At 33.8% G+C, this 18,800-nt stretch overlaps 1 pseudogene; it reads left to right on the top strand.

Annotated features, from left to right (window-relative positions):
- The first annotated feature begins 266 nt into the window (after positions 1–266).
- On the top strand, positions 267–4,132 carry LOC112707477 (uncharacterized; annotated as a pseudogene).
- Positions 4,133–18,800: the final 14,668 nt, after the last annotated feature.

Raw genomic sequence — 18,800 nt, 5'->3', positions numbered from 1 at the left:
TTTTTACCAAAATTTTCTTTTTTATTGTAGTATTATTCAAAGGGTTTTGTTATTATGTACCTCTTGAAGAGTATTAACTATTAATTAAGCATATCATAAAAAAAATATTTTAATATTATTTTTTTCTGTGTTTGTTATAATACTAATTATTACAAAAATAATTTTTTTTATATTTTTAATACATTAAATACATCAAAAATATTAAAATATTTTCTTTTATAGTATACTTAATACATATAATATCAATGAATGAAGCAATCTATAACGGTCATTGGGTCGTGGAATATATAATATTAATAAATAAATAGCTAGAACAAGCTGAGTATGAGCCCAGTTCCCAACGTTCACTCTTCTTTCCCTCTAACTCCATAACGGTCACATTTGCACCTTCCTTCACTACTCACGACTCACACACTTCACACTACACACTCACACTTACACTCGCTCTCAACGGCGTAACGCTTTCTGCTTTCGCTCTCTCTTTCTATGGAACCTGCGAAGATAGACTGGAAGAGAGTAGCGCAAGAATGGAACTTCGTAGAAGACGCCCTATACGAGAACATCAACGCCCCCAAATGGGTTGACTTCTTGTCCCTTGACCATTACTCCCTCAATCATGTTGATGACGAAGCTTGGTTTTGCAGGCCCGGTAATCCCCAAATCACAATTTAGGGTTTACCAAAAATTTTGCAATTTTTTTTGTTGGTTAATAATTATCTTGTTAATTTGGTGGTGGTTGTTTAAGATTGCAAGCATCCAAAGACAGCAGAGGATTTTCTCAGATCAAAGACTCCTTCCAAGGTTTTTTCCATTCTCATCTTTAGCCTTTCTTTATATGTATATGAATTTTTTTTCCCCTCTTGCTATGTTACTTTTGAGTGGTTGTGTTTGCTGTTCTGAGGTTCCAATTATTAGTATTTGTTTACTGCTTTCTTGAAATTTTCTTGACTATTTATTTTCTCTTGAAGGCTTCTGTTTCAGAAAATCTTCCTCTTGGTGACCGAAATAGAAGGTACTTTACTACTAGTAAAAATTTATTTTACTATTATTTTATTTTCCCATGCAATTTGAGGTTCTGTTAAAACACTGAATTTCTTTGATTAGCCTGCTGCACACACACATATATACTGATGAATTTTGGTACAGAGATGCAAAAATTAAGAGAAGGGTGCCCACCCTCCCATCAGCTTCTCCCCCAGATGGCAAATCAAGATTCAACCAAGATAGCGAAAACCAAAACCCAAATGTGTTTACACCTCCATTGAATCCATTCAAGTACATGAAGGCTGCAGTCAAGTCAAGTGAAGAGAAGAAACCAGCTGATGACACATTCATGAACAACAAGGCACCTTCGTTGAGATCAACTCTTTCTGCAAAGAATTTGTTCGCAGGGCGGCCTATTCTGAACCAAATCACAGAATTCTGCAACGAGTTGAAGAAATTGGCAACGAGAGCTAGGGAGAGAGAAAACGCTGAGAATTTGAACCCTTTGAAGAGTGAAGAGGCTGTGGAGAAGTCCCCATCTCCTGTGCAACCTTTGGCAGAGTTAGATAGAAGAGAGAAAGAGAGGAAGCCACTGATTGAAGTGGGAAAGGCTGAAAAACTGGATGGTGCAAGTGTTAACGGGAAGCTACAGAGAAAGAAGTAAGCATTTTCTCCCTCAGAACCTATCTGCTTAACTGTTTATAGAATGTTTAGTGTTAGTCCTTATTGAAATTTTAGTGATCAATATTTCTCTTTATGCTAAGACACTTGTAGTTTCTAATTTGGCTGTACAACTAGTAACTGCATAGAACACCAAGAAGACAGTTTTATTCTCAATATTCTTCGATTCCACTGGATACAATGCTTGAATCAAGGAAATAACAACATGAATCATATCAGAGGATTGAACAATGGCAATATCATGTTGTTAGTCATTTAGGTCTTTAAGAACAAATAGCATGATTAAAACTATACAAAATGATATTATGTTATTCAAGGGTTATGAATGTTGTATAAAATTAAATAAAACTATTTTATTTTTTTACATTTCATCACATTAGAGTCATATTGTTTTACATGATCTGCAGACTTAGAGCTGTGATAATGGATTCTGAATGAGATCATGTTGTTGAAGAGCTTAAACAAAAGTACTTTTTGCCCCTGTTCACTTCATCACTTTACAGTCATGCTGGCTTAATCTTCATTGTCATAGACCTGAAAAATAATCCGTTAGAAAACGAAAATAAAATAGATGTCTTGAAAATAGTTTTATCCCCATAAGAATGGTAAAGACTTCAGCTAGTAAACATGCACTGTTAGTGCATAGATCAAGGATGCATTTGTTTCAGCTTTTTCTTAAAAGGAAAAATAAAAGAAAAAGAAAAAACAAAGGAAAAAAAAAGTTGTTTTCCTAGCGGTTGGTTAACTAGAATATCAACTACTAAAAGTTTTATACCATTATAGCTGTCCTTGAGTTAACCACCAATTTGTGGATTATTGTATTCTGCAGAAGACCTGATGGGTCAGAAAATGTGCCAATATCTCTTAATATTGAGAATGTAAGACATAAAAGGGAGGAGCTCTTACAACAGCAAGTTCGAACGAATCCTCCCTCTCCTCAGTGCTTCTCTGCCACAAGAATCGGACCCAATAAAGCTACACCTCAAAGGCTCCTAAGTCCAGGCTAATGGTATGTAACTACCATCCCTTATATAGCACACTCTTCATAGTGATTACATAACTGACAAGACAATATTAACTTTTTTATTAGTGAAATTTTGTGTAGGTAGTGAAATTTTGTCAAGACCATATTGTGTTCATTCATAGATTTTTCATAACCTGACTCACAAGTTATGTTAGTGTCATTATGTTGCTCCAAATAAATGCGCAAGAATAACTGATTCTTTTATGTGTCCCTTTCTCTTTTGTGGTAGATCAATTCAGCTGAATTTAGACAATGCTAAAAAAAAGGTGCCATTCATACTAAATATGCAGTGGGGTGGGGTCTTAGTTTTAAAGCAGTTCTTTGATCCAAAGTAGTGTTCGTTCCTTTTATTTTGATCCAAAGTAGGATTTTGAAGCATTTCAGTGCATCCAATGCTTTTCTCTGCGTGCACAAGCACAAAACAACATGATGACATACACTCCAGATTGAGTAAATTGACAGGACAGCACTATACTAAGCTATTTATACTAATGATAAGATAACTATCCTGAAGATAAATAGGTTGTGTGAGTTCATAGATAGATTTTAATGAATTGACCCTGAAAGTATCTTCTTAAAGTCATTGCTTCATATGGAGAGAGCAAGAATGCTTTTGTGTGTACTCTCTGCTTCTTGTTGTTTGTTCCTTCACTAATACCGTGTTGTGCGGTCAATTCTGCTGACTCTACACAGCTTAAATTCCTACTCTAGTTACAAAGCAGTCCATTGTTGTTTATACTTGATCTCTCAAATGATGGGATTTCGAACTTTTCGATGCATCCAATAACTTCAATTTCTTCTGTTTCATTATGATTCATATTGGCTGCTTCATATTTTGTCCACGGATTGTTTGCACAACACAATGTGACGATATGCTAATATAAACTTTGAGAAACTTTGAACTTTTCATACATACGGTTTGCAACTGTGCATTCTTGTATTTCTGAATAGTGCTGAAGTATGATTTGATTTGTCTTACATGTATATAAAAACCTTTGAGTTTTGGTGAAAGATAAAAATATGAATCATTTGATTGATATGTAACAGGAAAGAGCAATCCTACAAGAAGTTGAGCAAAACCAGGAAATCGCAAAAGAGTTCCCAGCAATGAACAGCAGAAGTAATGCTACAATAGTTGATGGAAAAGGAGAAACAAAGCCATTGGACATGTTGTGGTTCTTGAAGCCTTGCACACTTTCAAGCTGAATATATTTTTTATTAAACCTTGGAGGCATTAATTATTATATATAATATATATCATTCCATTCATTCTTTCATTTCCCTCATAAATAGCAAACATTGTTTATAGTCGTTTTTTGTTGTTAGCTATTCTTTATTAATTTGTTCTTTGTTCTCATTTCATTCTTTGTACTATGAATATATAAGAATCTGAAATAAATGATTCAATAATATGCAATTATGCACATTGAGGATTGAGAGAAATTAGTGTATTCCATTATTTTAATTCTTTAAGTAAGCATCCTCCTCGGTGTATGTGGAGTGAGATTGTCAAATACGAAGAAAGAAAAGGGCGGAGGTCAAATTGGAAGTATTTATTCAAATGATAGTAAAATTATCATCATTGAAATAGTTGTAATTAATAAAAAATATTCTTATTTTTTCTTTTAAATTTATAGATATAATTTAATTTCATTTGTGAATATATTTTATAGAAAACAATATGTATAACAAAGAACAACTTAGTATAGTGATAAACGTTGGTTTTGCATTTTAGGAGGACGTAACTTCAAATTTCTCTAACCTAGTGGGTCGATCCGGGTTTAACTAGGTTTTGTCTAGTTTTTGCTGAGTTTGATAAAATTTGACCGAGTAAATTGCGTAACAGGTTTAATTCAAATCGGTTCGTAGACCGAGTGACTGGTATTTTGGTTCGTATGATCAGATCGAATCGGATTTGATATCTATTGCAGGATAATTAGAAAGTTATTAAAAGAAAAGAATGTCTTGTACACAAACTTAGATGTGTCTATTTGAAGGATGTATCATATATAGAGGAATGCTATGGTACTGATGCGGTCATTTCCAATACGAGAATAGTTGGACTCAATGTGTCAGCTCATATTAAATTGGTGCAGTGTAAAATTGTAACACCTTAACTAATGAACTCATTATGTCTAGGTTATAATAGGCTATTAGCTAGAACATTACAGTGACCTTTAGTCTGTAATTCTTAATTTAACATATCAATGATATTGACAATGCATAAGTAGGAGTCTGCGAGCCATACTTTTTTTTTACATATACATTATACTAGAATAAAATAGAATTGGAATGAGTAGATGAATGAAAAGATTTCAAATAAAAATTTTGAATTCAATTAAAACAAATTATAATACATATATGTATGCATATAAGTTTCTAAAATAGATCATAATACACAAAACTCGTGTCTTTCAAATTATAAATACACATGGTGATTGCATAGGTAATGAGAGAAAATCATCAAGATTAGATTAGGCACTCTGAAGAAGTAGAAACTCGCTAAATCAACTTGGTTATCACAGAAGATCGCGTCTAAATATGAAAAAGAGAAGTAAATAGCAGTAGGTGATAACCCAAAGATTTCCAACAGGATAACGAATCCAAATAACAACTATATATAGAATATGAAGCCTATCTAAGCATTCCTGATCTCTAACTCGATAGGATTTCAAAGCATATGGTTTTAATTAAATCGTTTAAAGAAAATCTCTACTGTGTACTATAATTTTAATTACAATTGAGTTAACCTTTTTATTTGTCAATTCATTCACTAACCCCTTAGTATCATAATTCACTTAAAGATACAAACTAAGAACTCTAGAGCAAACAACTTACTCATCAACATTTATCCAACATCACCAAAATGCATTCCTCATTAATTGACCATCTCAAACCTTAAAATTAACGAAACCCATCAAAACTAGCATCTCATCTTACCTCATCCTTCTAGGAAAACAAACACAAGCAAAACACCCAGAATCAATCATAACAAACTACAAATAGTTCAAGTAGTACAAGTAGCAAATAGATAAACATGTGGGCAAACCAAACAAATGCATATAATGCATGCTTGTCATACTGACCGTAAGTTTACGTGTCGGTTATATTGTCAGATTCAATACATCCGCTAGCTAATCCGGATATAGTCTTTCAATCATGCATCTCTTAGAGGAACATCCCACATTTATCACAAATTAGTCTCAGAGGGAGAGTGCCCTATCAACTTCTCTTGGAGTAAGCTAATCTAGGGATTGCATGCCTAACCACCCTTACGAAAAGAAAGAATGTGGGTGGGACAAAACTACCATCCCCACATCTCTACCACAACACTGAGTAAGTGAGACAAAACCACCATCCTTATCAGTGCAGGTGTCTCACTGCAGCACTGAACAAGCGAGACAAAACACATGTCCTTTTCATTCAATAGTCATATCTCAATTATAATCATGCAAGCGGAACAAACCCTCTATCCTTGCTAATTCAATTGTTATATCACAATCATAATCATAATCAAAACAACCATAGTCATAACCAAGATCATAATCATAATCATAATCATGATTTTCTATAATCATATTTGTCACAAAAACAATCATTCACAAGCTGTGAGTGGGACAAAACCACTGTCCTCACTGTGGGTGGGACAAAACTGTAAGAACCGCAACTAATTAACTGTCTAATTAAATAATTAATATTGCCCAAAATAGGATCTGAAAATTTAGAATGAGAATTTGAGGATTTAAAGTATGCCCGGTACTGTGCAAGAAAAATTAAAAATAGTAAAAAATCTTAGGAAAATATTTAAAGTCGAAAATCGGGCGTTAATTTTATTTGGCCCAAAGTTGGACCAAACGAGCTAAAAACGCTAACAGGTTGAACCGGATCCAAGTTAGGTCCAAGCCCAACATATATAAGTTCATTAAATAAACCCAATCAGCACACCACATACACAAACACAACACATGCACCTGAAATGCGGGAACGATCTTGATGAAGGCATTGATTCGAGGCTGCAGGTGTAGGAGCTCACCCGGAGCCTTCATAACCAAGCTCAAGAGCTGACCGAGACTCAAGAGAGGTATCAGAAGATCTTCACACGCGTGATAGACACGGATGACCCCAGGCTGGAGTGGAGGGAGCAGCTGGAGTGGCTTTCAGTAGATGGAGAATCAGATGGAGGTGTACCATGCTCACATGTGCGCCGCTGGCATCAGCCCTGCTGGTGCATGGCAGCAGTGCTGTTAGTGGGATACAGACATCACAGTCTTCTTCGCCGCCTCAGCAATACCACGAGAACAACGATGATGACTACCAGGATTTATAGCGATTAGGACATTGTTTTATTATTTCATTGTATTTATTTGACTTTTAATTTATTTGAATATTTGATATTTAATATTATATAATTGATTTCTATTATTAATAATTTGACCACTAATTGAGTAAAAAATAAATTTAAATAAAAAATTAAAATTAAAAAAATTGCATCATAATATTTTTTAAAAAAATAAAATTGTGATTATCGGCGGATTTATCGAGGAAATAATTCGACGGTATTAATGCTGGAAACAAGATATTGTGGAGCCAACATTACCGTCGAAAAAATCCGTCGGTAATCAAATGGTATCACATATGAAAAAACCAGATCAATTTCTTACAAAAACCAACAATTAGGCTCATTAAAAAAAACACACAATATGAATATAATCTTTGTTCATATCAATCCATTAAAGATAAGAAAGACTTATATATTTCTAGATATGAATCATCATTCCAAGCAAATAAAAAATCCGGCAAAAGGGGGCTTATTTAGAGCGGGCTCAATGGATAATGGAGATGGAATAGCCGATTGAATATATATTAATTAATAACATGTGGAGAGGGACGTGAACTTTTTGTAAGGCGTATGTCTACTTTTTTTTGAGACATTTCTAGTTGTTTTGATAGACGGAGACGGAATTGTTATGGTCGATGTTCCTTTTCGAAGAGCAGAATCGAAGTATAGTGTTGAACAAGTAGGTGTAACTGTTGAGTTTTCGACGATAATCAAATGATTTTTTGGGAAGTTAATCTGTTGCAGAATTCGACATTAATTACCGTCGGACAAAAAAAAATCGACGGTAATTGGTTACCGACAAAATTTATACCGTCGAAAACTCAACATTTTTTCTTATAGTGATATATAACAACAAAATAAAAAAGGCATTTTCTCAATCAGCATGTATAATTGATGAAAAGAATGGAGCCATTACTGTTGTTGCACTATGTTATTGCATCAACTGCTGGAGCCATTGCTGCTGTTGCAGCAGTTAAATAGATTATTCTTGATGCCAGAAATTATCAATTGTTTGCTAATGTATGATGATAATCATATATATAATCTTTACATAGTTAAACTAATTAGAATTTTCTATATAAAATGTTCTCATTTGCCACTAAATTTAGCTTGAATACTACACAAGATGAAAATAATGGATGAAGAATAGACAGCAAAACTGGTGCGAAAATATTTGGATTAAATCATATAATGTCTTAAAAGATATTGTATTATAAGCTTAGGCTTAAGTTATCAAAATCACTTATTTGAGCACCATTAATTTTCAAAAGCTTGGAACTTATATTATCTAATTTAGTTCAAACTTAAGGAGGTCTTGACTTTTCAGCAAACAACAAATTCAAGATATTGTGAATTGTGGTGGCCGTTTTTTGTTTTATGAAGAAACAGTCAAGAAAGTTGAAATGAAAATATTATATATCAAGGATGATGTCATCATCAAATCATTCTGCTACTGCTTCTTCAACAAACCCATAACATGCAAAATTAAAATTTCTAAAAATTATTTATAATTTCTTATAATTTCTCCTACTGCACACACTCGAAGTTTTTGTCACTCCGCTACGCTTTTAACTGGCAATTAGACAGAAAAACTTTTTTGTCACGCATTTGAACTTTGAAGTAAAGGATGAATTTGTATTTTTTAATTATAAGAGACTAATTTATTTATGTAAAGAAAGATTAGAGACTTATTTATTTTTTATTTTTTTATTTTTTATTTAGCTTGTGGTTTCATTTGAGTTGGAAACCATCAACACTTGAATAGTTATATTTTTAATATATATTTTTACGTAATAATTTCTTTTGAATTTGGGTAAGTTTTTGCATATATATTTTTTTCTTTTTATTTATCATATGCTTTTTTTTTTCTTTTACGAGGATAATAAGAATCAAAGTGGATAGATTTAAATTGATAGAAAAAAATACATAATTATATCTCTAATAAATTGATTTAAGCTTGTAGGGGAGATAATTTATTCATTATTAAAATCTCATTTACAATGTGATTTTATTACCCTTCGTATTTCTGTGGATTACGAATGTTTCAAGTCCAATGAGCTTTTGTGGTTTTGCATGAGAGCTTGTGCTTCTATTTAACCATTTAAGATTTTGGAATAGATTTCATAACATGTTTAGTACTCATAACATGAAGATTAAATCATCTTACTCATTTTATTATAGTTGAGTAAATTATCATCTTACTAGGAAAAATGTTATGAAGGAAGCGTGTCATTGGAGCAGCAATATAGAACATATATATATATATATATATATATACACACACACTTCTTTTACATTGTTTAAACGAAGAATTTTGCTTTTAGCACCTTTGAGCAGTTGATGAGCACCCTCACTTATTGTGTTTCTGCTGAAAATTCAGGTTACTTGAGGTAATAAAGATGGAATTGTAGTTTGTCTATTTGCAAAATGGTGGGTCATCTTGTGCATCGGAATTTGTCAAAGTGAAGCTACATTAAGATATTCTCTCTGCTTTCTTATAAATCAAAGAACAATAAGAATAACTAATAATAAGGTGTAATAATTATTCTTGGTTATTATAATTTTACCAAATTTATAATTAAATTTTTATATATATATTTTTTAATTGGTTTCTTATATTACTTTTAATTTTATAATTAAATTATTTTTGTGTTAAATTAATGGAATATTCATTTTAAAACATGTGGTCAAGGATATTTAGGTTTTTAATTGAGTACTTTTAATTTGAAAAAAAAAATATTTTGTGTTTTTAATATTTTTTAATTTTTATATTGATCATGACTTAATTACAAAATTAAAAATAATGTATAAATTTAATTATATAAAATGATATAAAAAGTAATTACAAATTTGATAAAATTATAGAGACTAATAGAATAACTAAATCTATTAAAAATAGTAGACTAGTAGGTAAAAACATATATTTTAACTTCAAATACATTAATACATCGCAGTTGATTTTTAGTTTGTACATATATTTATTTTTTTGGTATTATTTTTAGTTTGTACATATATTTTTGATTTTCTAATAATAGAGAGGAAAACAAAAACCAACACCCTTTTTTTTTGGTAAATTAGAGGGTTTCAGCCCAAAAAGCCAACACCATTATTAGAAAACCAAAGAATCAATGAATAAATAAAGCCCACAAGCATAACCATTGCTATATAGTATCTGGCCCCCTTAACCACAGCACCACCCAATAGCTCCATTATATTAATTAGTGCTTGTTTTTTTCAAAATTCTGAATATTAAGATCATAAAAGAGGGTCAATTTCTCTCTGGATTCCCGGGATATGCCTAGTTATCTTTAAGGGCAGAAGAGTTAAACTATAATCTGGCTACTAGTGCCATTTCGTTTCCATTCCTTGACTTTATATGCTTATATATTTCTGACACAAATTTTTGTAATATTCCCACGGCTGGTAAATTCAGTTATTCCCATGATGGTATAAGCAGTCTTTCACTTATTATGTTACAAAATAATACATATAACTTTCTATCGCTAACGTTGAATAACAATTTGGTGTGGAACCAACTTGAATTAGTCAAATAATTAATTCACTCATTCGCGTGCCAGATTCGAATCAGAATGGGCAGACAATTGCATTTTATGTCATCTTTAACGTCTCATTCGAATTTAGAGTGGTCTTATCTCATTGTAATAAGCATAAACTTTTGAAATAGTAGAGCTCTAATATGTCAAGTATATTTTGGAAATTTCTTGTAGATCCTTATGTCTGTTATGGGTTACAATTTCTCTCTATGATGAACGCCTGACGAGGTAGGTGGCTCCACCTTAAGTCATTAAAGTCATCAAAGTGCCCTTGAAAATTTATGGAAGATGTCCCTATCTTATCATCACCGCAAAATGGTGCTTTTATTTCAAGGTTAGTTTTCTGCCACACTATGCTTCAGCTTCATCCTTGGAAGCTTGACAAGTTGTCATATGTGGAAGATTGACAACATAAGCTTGACACGTAAAATTAGCGGAATTTATTCTTGACAAGTCAAGTTTAATTATAAACTTCACAAGCCAGCTAAACTAATTTACCAATTTAGATCTAATAATATATTAATAAATTTATGCTTTTATAAAGGTCTAAATCAAACTTATATTATTTTATTTTTGAGTAATTCTTCGCATACAAGCGATTAAGGTTTGTAAGCCTTACAAGTTCAATTAAAACTAACGTTCAAAACACGCTTCCAACCATTCTTCTTCCTCTTCGTCTTCTCCTTTTTCTTTTCTTTCGTTTCTTGCCTTCTTTTTCTCTTTCTTCTTCTTTTTCTTGCTGCACGCTCTTCTTCCTCTTACTCTTCTTCACCTTTTCTTTCGTTTTTGCACGTTCTTCTTCATCGTCTTCCTCTTCTTCTTCATTTACGTTCTTTTCTCTCTGTTTTATCTTTTTTTTTCGATTTTTCATGGTGAAATCGTTTTTGAAGAAGAAGAAGCAGTAGAAGATGAGGAGGAGAAAGAGAAAGAGTTCTGAATTATGCATAAGATGTATTTTAACGAATTTTGGGTGTATTTCTTTAAATCCTTTGGGTGTATTTTCTGTAATCCTTTGGGCGTATTTTCTATAATCGTTTGGGTGAATTCCTGTAACCATTTGGGTGTATTTCTGTAATCCTTTGGGTGTATTTCTGTAATCATTTTGGGTGTACTTCTGTAATCGTTTGGGTGTATTTCTGAAGTTCCATTATCTTCAAAAGGATTACAGAAATACACCCAAAGGATTACGAAAAATACACCCAAAGTATTTAAGAAATACACCCAAAATTCGTTGCATAATTCAGAACTCTTTCTCTTTCTCCTCATCTTCTGCTGCTTCTTCTTCTTCAAAACGATTTCAAAGCTTGATTTCAGAAACCATGAAAATCGAAAAAAAAAACGAAGAAGAAGAGGAAGAGGAAGAGGAAGAGGAAGAAGAAGAAGAAGAACCGTTCTGAGTGTAGCGCTTTGAAAACAGGAAACGTTGAATAACGCATTAAAAGGCCTAGTAACTTGTAAGACTTGTAAGTCAAAAAGACTTGTATGTGTAACACTTCTCTTTATTTTTTTTACAATAATTTATCTAGAAACGAAATATTTCTAATAATTTTTAAATATCTAATCGGTCTCCAATCATTTATATTTTTAGTCAAATTAATTTTTGTAACCCGTTGCTAAATGGTTACTTGATGAACAAATGTGAAACTATGAGTGAAAAAGTGAATATAGAACTCAGAAAAAGAAAACAAGAAATAGAAAAAATGTAAAGGTAAGAATGATTATTGATCACTCATGTTATTTCTCTGAATAACACCTTTACAAGAATATTTATTAATGAGAGATACACAAGAAAGAGTATAAGAATCTTAAAACTATCCAAAAAATAACTGATTGACTAACTCTACTCATTACACTAACAGATTTTCTTACTACTTTGCTCTATTCATTTACAGCTGTAATAATTTATTTACAGCTGTAATCCCAATGCTCCCCCTCAAACTCAGAGTAATTTTTGCAATCACTCTGAATTTGTGTGTGAATCTATCAAACGATGCAACACTTAAAAGACTTAGTCAAGATGTCTACTATCTAATTAGTGTAAGGAATATGCACAATACTCAGTCCTTTTTTATTGACTTTATCGCTAAAAATCTAGATGTCAAGTTGAAAGTGTTTAATCTTTTCATGAAGAACTAGATTTGCTATAAGTATTACTGTGTTCATGTTATCACACATAATCATTGGGACAGTTCAAAGGTTAATCTACAGCTCCTTTGGGAGATTTTGTAGCCACACCACTCAGCTTCACACATGGCCAGTCTTTTAAATTCCGCTTTATGCTGGACCTACTAATTGTATGTTGTTTACTGCAATGCCAAGAGATCAAGTTAGTTCCCAAAAACACACAAGACCCTGATATCTTGTAGATCCGAAGCCTAATCTACATCAGAAAAATCATACAACCTAAAATCATCACTTTGTTTTTTGTTGCTTACAGTTTAAGTTTAGTGTTCTGATGAGTGGATATTTTATACGCTTTTTGGTATCATTTTCATGTAGTTTTTATTATGTTTTGTTTAAGTTTTATTATATTTTCATAGGTTTTAATGCAAAATTCATATTTTTGGATTTTACTTTGAGTTGTTGTGTTTTATGATGATTTCAGGTATTTTCTGCCTGAAATTGAGGAGTTTTGACAAAGTTTGATTCAGAGACAAAGAAAGGACTGCACATGCTATTAGATTCTGACCTCCATGCACTCAAAAGAGCATTTCTGGCGCTACAGAAGTTCAAATGGCGCGCTCTTAATGGCTATGGAAAGCTAACATCCAGGGCTTTCCAGAAATATATAATAGCTTATACTTTGCTTTGGAAATGAAGGCCCAAAATTGGCGTTCAACGCCAGCTACCAACCCTCTTCCTCGCGCCTAATGCCCAAAAGGGAGCAGCTGGTGTCCAACACCCATTCAGGAGTCCAAAGCTGGCGTTCAACACCCAAGAAGGGTGCTAGCTCGTGGAGTCACCCTTAGCTCATCCCAAACACTCACCAAGTGGGCCCCATAAGTGAATTTTCGCACTATCAACCTAGTTTATCCTATTTCTGTAATCCTTAGTTATTAGATTAGTATATATAGGAGAAGATCAACCATGTTTAGGATCTTCTACCTAACCTTATGCCATATTTTCGAATACATTACTACTTTCTGTAAGCTATGAGTCACTAACCTCCTAGGTTAAGTTTAGGAGCTCTGCTAATTCTTATGGATTAATAATATCACTATTCTATTTCAATCTATGCTTGATTCTATTCTAAGATGTATCTTCGTTCTTCATCCTAATGAATTGGGAGTGTAACTTGACCGTCATCCCTATTTCACATGGGTTCTTGCGAGTCCTTGATGGGATAGTACTGAACCACAAGCTTGATTATACATCTCTTAGACGGCTAATCCACGACTTCATTGGGTACTTGGAGACATCAGTGTAGCCGACGTTCGGGACGATTAGAGCCTTTGTGGTATAGGCTAGAACCAGGACGTATCATTCTCTGATTCGGAAGATCCGACCTTGTCTGTGGCGCTTTGAGTAGGATCACCAAGGGAATGGACTGCAAGAGCTTCACCCCCATTCAGATTGGATGACCGCTGACCTGGCGTTTGACTTGAAGCAGAGGAGACTAATGACCACTGACTTGGCGTTAGTCATTTACAGCCTGCCATGAAATGAAACATCAGAAGTTAAAGTAGATGGTGATAAAAGTTGATCCAGAAGGAAGAAGCATCTCTGAAGCCTCAACCGTTCTCTCATCACTGATTTCACATCTATCTAGTAACTTTTTATTTATTTATCTGTTTTATGCGTTCTTCACAACAATTATCATCTTTTCGAATCGCCTGACTAAGATCTATAAGGTAACCATTGCTTGTTCAAACCAACAATTTTCGTGGAATCGACCCTCACTCACCTGAGGTATTACTTGGACGACTCGGTGCACTTGCCGGTCTATCTGTGCGAATATTGTGGAGTCAATTTCGTGCACCAAGTTTTTGGTGCCGTTGCCGGAGATTGTTCGAGTTTGATAAACTACTGGATTATCTTGTTGCTTAGATTATGTACTTTTTACTATTTTGTTTTGTGTCTTTTGTTTTCTTTTCAAAAAATTCTCAAAATCTTTTCTTTTGTTTATTAATCTTTGTCTTTTGTGTGAGTCTTTTGTTCTTGTTCTTGTTAAAAGTTCGAACTTTCTTGTTTTCTTTCTCCAAAAAAATTCAAAAAAAAATGTCTTTTGTTTGAGCTCAATGTCAATTTTTAAGTTTGGTGTCCCTTGTGTGTTTATCTTTTCTTTAAAATTTTTGAATTTGTTTTTGAGTGTTCTTCTTGGTATTCAAATTGTTGTTTCTTTTCTTTGTTTGATCTAAAAATTTTTAAATTTGGTGTCTTTTGATGTTTTTCTTTCTAATTTTCAAAAAACTAGTGTCTTCAATTTAAAAATTTTAAGTTTTGTGTCTTTTGGTTGTTTTTCTCTTTCTTCATTAATTTAAAAAATAAAAAATATTTCTTTTATCTTTATTCAAATTTTCGAAAATTTTGCTTTCTTTTCTTATCTTGATTTAAAAATTTTAAGTTTGGTGTTTTCTTGTTAGTAAAGTCAAATTTTAAATTTTAAATCTTATGTTTTTAAATCCTATCACATCTTTCTTTTAATTTGATTTTTTCCTATCTTATCTTTCTTTTAAAAATTTAAAATTCAAATCTTTTTCAAATCTTTATCTTATCTTTGGTTTATCTTTCTTTAAATTTCAAATCATTATCTTATCCTATCTTAATTTTAAATTTTAAATTCAAATCTTTTTCAAATCTTCACCATATCTTATCTTTCCAACTTATTTTCAAATCTTTATCTTATCTTGTTTCAATTTCAAAATTTTTAAAATCAAATCTTTTTCAAATCTCCTATCTTATCTTAGTTTCAAATCTTTCTTAATTAGTGACTTGTTTTATCTTATTTTAATTTTAAAAGTTTGATATCTCTTTAATACTTTTCTTTTCTCTTCCCTCTTTTTTAAAACTTCCTAACTAATTCCTCTCTCTTCTTTTTAGTTAATTAGCTTTTAATTTCCTTCTTAGTTTTTGAATTCAATAAATAAATAAAATAAAAAACAAAAACATTTTGTTTCTGATTCTCCTTTTTACTTCTTTTCGAATTCTTCTACCCCTCTATTCGAATTCTTCTTCCCATTCCCCTATCTTTATTCTTCTTTCTTCTTTACATCTCACAGGAAGTTCTCTATACTTTGACATAGAAATTTCCATTCTCTTTCTTTCTTGTTTTTTTTTCTTATTTATGAGCAGGAACCGAGATAAAGAACCTCTCTTTGATCCTGATCCTGAACCTGAGAGGACCCTAAGAAAGCGTTTACAATAAGTTAAAGCACAACACTTCGGAAGCGACCTCACAGAACTTTTCGAACAAGAAACCAAAAATATAAACATGGTAGCCGATCAGAATAATGGAGGAGATGTAAGGAAGGTTCTTGGTGACTTCACTGCACCCACTTCTGACTTATATGGAAGAAGTATCTCTGTACCTGCCATTAGAGAAAATAACTTTGAGCTTAAGCCTCAGTTAGTCTCTCTAATGCAACAGAATTGCAAATTTCATGGACTTTCACTGGAATATCTACATCAATTCCTATCTGAATTCCTGCAAATTTGTGATACTATTAAGACCAATGGAGTGGATCCTGAGGTCTATAGACTTATGCTTTTCCTTTTTGCTGCTAGAGACAAAGCTAGGATATGGTTGGATTCTCAATCTAAGAAAAGCCTAGACTCTTGGAAACAGTTGGTCAATGCTTTCTTGGCCAAGTTCTTTCCACTTCAAAAGATAAGCAAGCTCAGGGTGAAAGTTTAAACCTTCAGATAAAAAGTGGGTGAATCCCTCTATGAAGTTTGGGACAGATACAAGCAACTGATCAGGAGATGTCCTCCTGGCATGCTCTCAGAATGGACTATCCTAGGTATCTTCTATGATGGTCTATCTGAGATTGTCCAAAATGTCTTTGGACCATTCTGCTGGTGGATCACTCCACTTGAAGAAAATGCCTGAAGAGGCATAAGAACTCATTAAAATAGTTGTAAACAACCAATTCATGTATACTTTTGAGAGAAACCTTATGAACAATGGAGAACTCAGAAGAAAGGAGTCTTGGAGATTGACACTCTGAATGCCATACTGGCTCAGAACAAGATCTTGACCCAACAGGTCAATATGATCTCTCAACATTTGACTGGAATGCAAGCTGCAGTTAGCAGCACTCAAGACACCTCCTATGATGGAGATGCCTATGATCCAAATCAACCCATGATGGAAGAGGTGAATTACATGGAAGAACCCTATGGAAATACCTACAACCCTATGGTTAACCTTTCATGGAGGGATCAACAGAAGTCTCAACAAGGTTTCAACAATAATCAAGGTGGAAGAAACCAGAATAGGTTTAGCAGTAATAAACCATTCCCTTTTTTTTAGCAAAATATGGAGACTTCTAAGCAGAGCCTTTCTGACTTAGCAACCATAGTCTCTGAACTCTCTAAGACCACTCACAGTTTTATAACAGAAACTAGGTCCTCCATCAGAAATCTGGAGGTACAAGTCGGTTAGCTGAGTAAGAGAATCCATGAGACCCAACACTCTCCCAAGTAACACTGAAGTAAACCCAAGGGAAGAGTGCAAGACCATCACTGTAGAGGTTGAGGCCGAATTTGAAAGGCATAATCTGGCATTGAACGCCAGTAAAGAAGTCCTTACTGGGCGTTCAATGCCCAAAGAAGAACCATCTCTGGTGTTGAACGCCAGTAAGAAAGCCCTTAATGGGCGTTCAACACCCAAAGAGGAACCATTCCTGGCGTTGAACGCCGGTAAGGAAGTCTATACTGGGCGTTCAACACCCAAAGTGGCATAAAAATCTGGTGTTGAACGCCAGTAATGGGGCAGCTGGGTGTTCAACGCCCACTAAACAATTCTCTATTGAAGAACTGAAGGCAACTAAGCTTCATGAGGAGACTATAGAAGTTCGATTGAATGCCTTGTTACAAATTATGGATTATGAGGATCACTCCTCCTCTGATGAGGAAAAGGAAACTAAGGAAGAACAAGTGGCTCGTTACCTAGGAGTCCTCATGAAACTAAATGCCAAGTTATATAAAACAGAGCCGTTGGAGGAAAAACCTCCAGTGCTCACCAAGGAACTCAATGCCTTCGTTCAACAGAAACCACCTCAGAATCTGCCGGATCCCGGATGCTTCCTAATTCCTTGCACCATAAGCACCATTACCTTTGAGAAGGCTCTGTGTGACCTAGGGTCAAGCATAAACCTTATGCCACTCTCTGTAATGGAGAGACTGAGAATCTTTGAGGTACAAGCTGCAAGAATCTCACTAGAGATGACAGACAAGTCAAAGAAAAAAGCATATGATTTTGTGAAGGATGTCTTAGTAAAGATTGAAAATCTTTACATCCCTGCTGACTTTATAATCTTGGATACTGGGGAGGAAGAAGATGAATCCATCATCCTTGGAAGACCCTTCCTAGCCACTGCCAATGCCATTATTGATGAAGCAAAGGGAGAGCTGATTCTACAGTTATGGGAGGACCACATCTTATTCAAGATGCCTAACCCTAACCCTCCCTCTGACAAAAGAGAGACAATTGTGCAACACTTAGTGTTCCAACCCTCTCTCTTAGTGCAAAGCTATACAGAGCCCCAGACACCAATTCTAAGTTTGGTGTTAGGCAGCCATCATCAAGCATTGAGAATAAAGGTACTGAGAAGAAAGTACCTAAAGGCTGGAGGGATAAGAAAATCCCCACTGAAGGCCTCTCACCTGGCATGAGAGATATCTTCACTGACAATCCAGTCTTTCCACACACAGTGAACAGGATCCTGTCTCTAGAACATGTGGAACTTATCCATGAGAGCACAGGCAAGAAGTTCACTGTAAGGGGCAAAATTATGAGCCCCTATCCATCTCCGTAAGGAGCTAACTGTCAAGCTAGTGACGTTAAAGAAGCGCTTGTTGGGAGGCAACTCAACAATAATTAGTTATTTCTATTTTTCTTTAAGTTTATTTTACATAATTTTTTTTTTTAAGTTTGTGATCATGTGCAGTAGTCAAAACTGGAAATAGAACACCATGGAGCAGGTACCTTGTTGGCGTTGAACACCAGACAAGGAGGCAGGAGTGGGCGTTCAACGCCCAAGCAGAGCAGCATTGC

The sequence above is a fragment of the Arachis hypogaea genome, chromosome 8 (genome assembly GCF_003086295.3).
Source record: "Arachis hypogaea cultivar Tifrunner chromosome 8, arahy.Tifrunner.gnm2.J5K5, whole genome shotgun sequence".
Taxonomy (NCBI): domain Eukaryota; kingdom Viridiplantae; phylum Streptophyta; class Magnoliopsida; order Fabales; family Fabaceae; genus Arachis; species Arachis hypogaea.
This window is presented reverse-complemented; position numbering and strand designations above follow the sequence as displayed.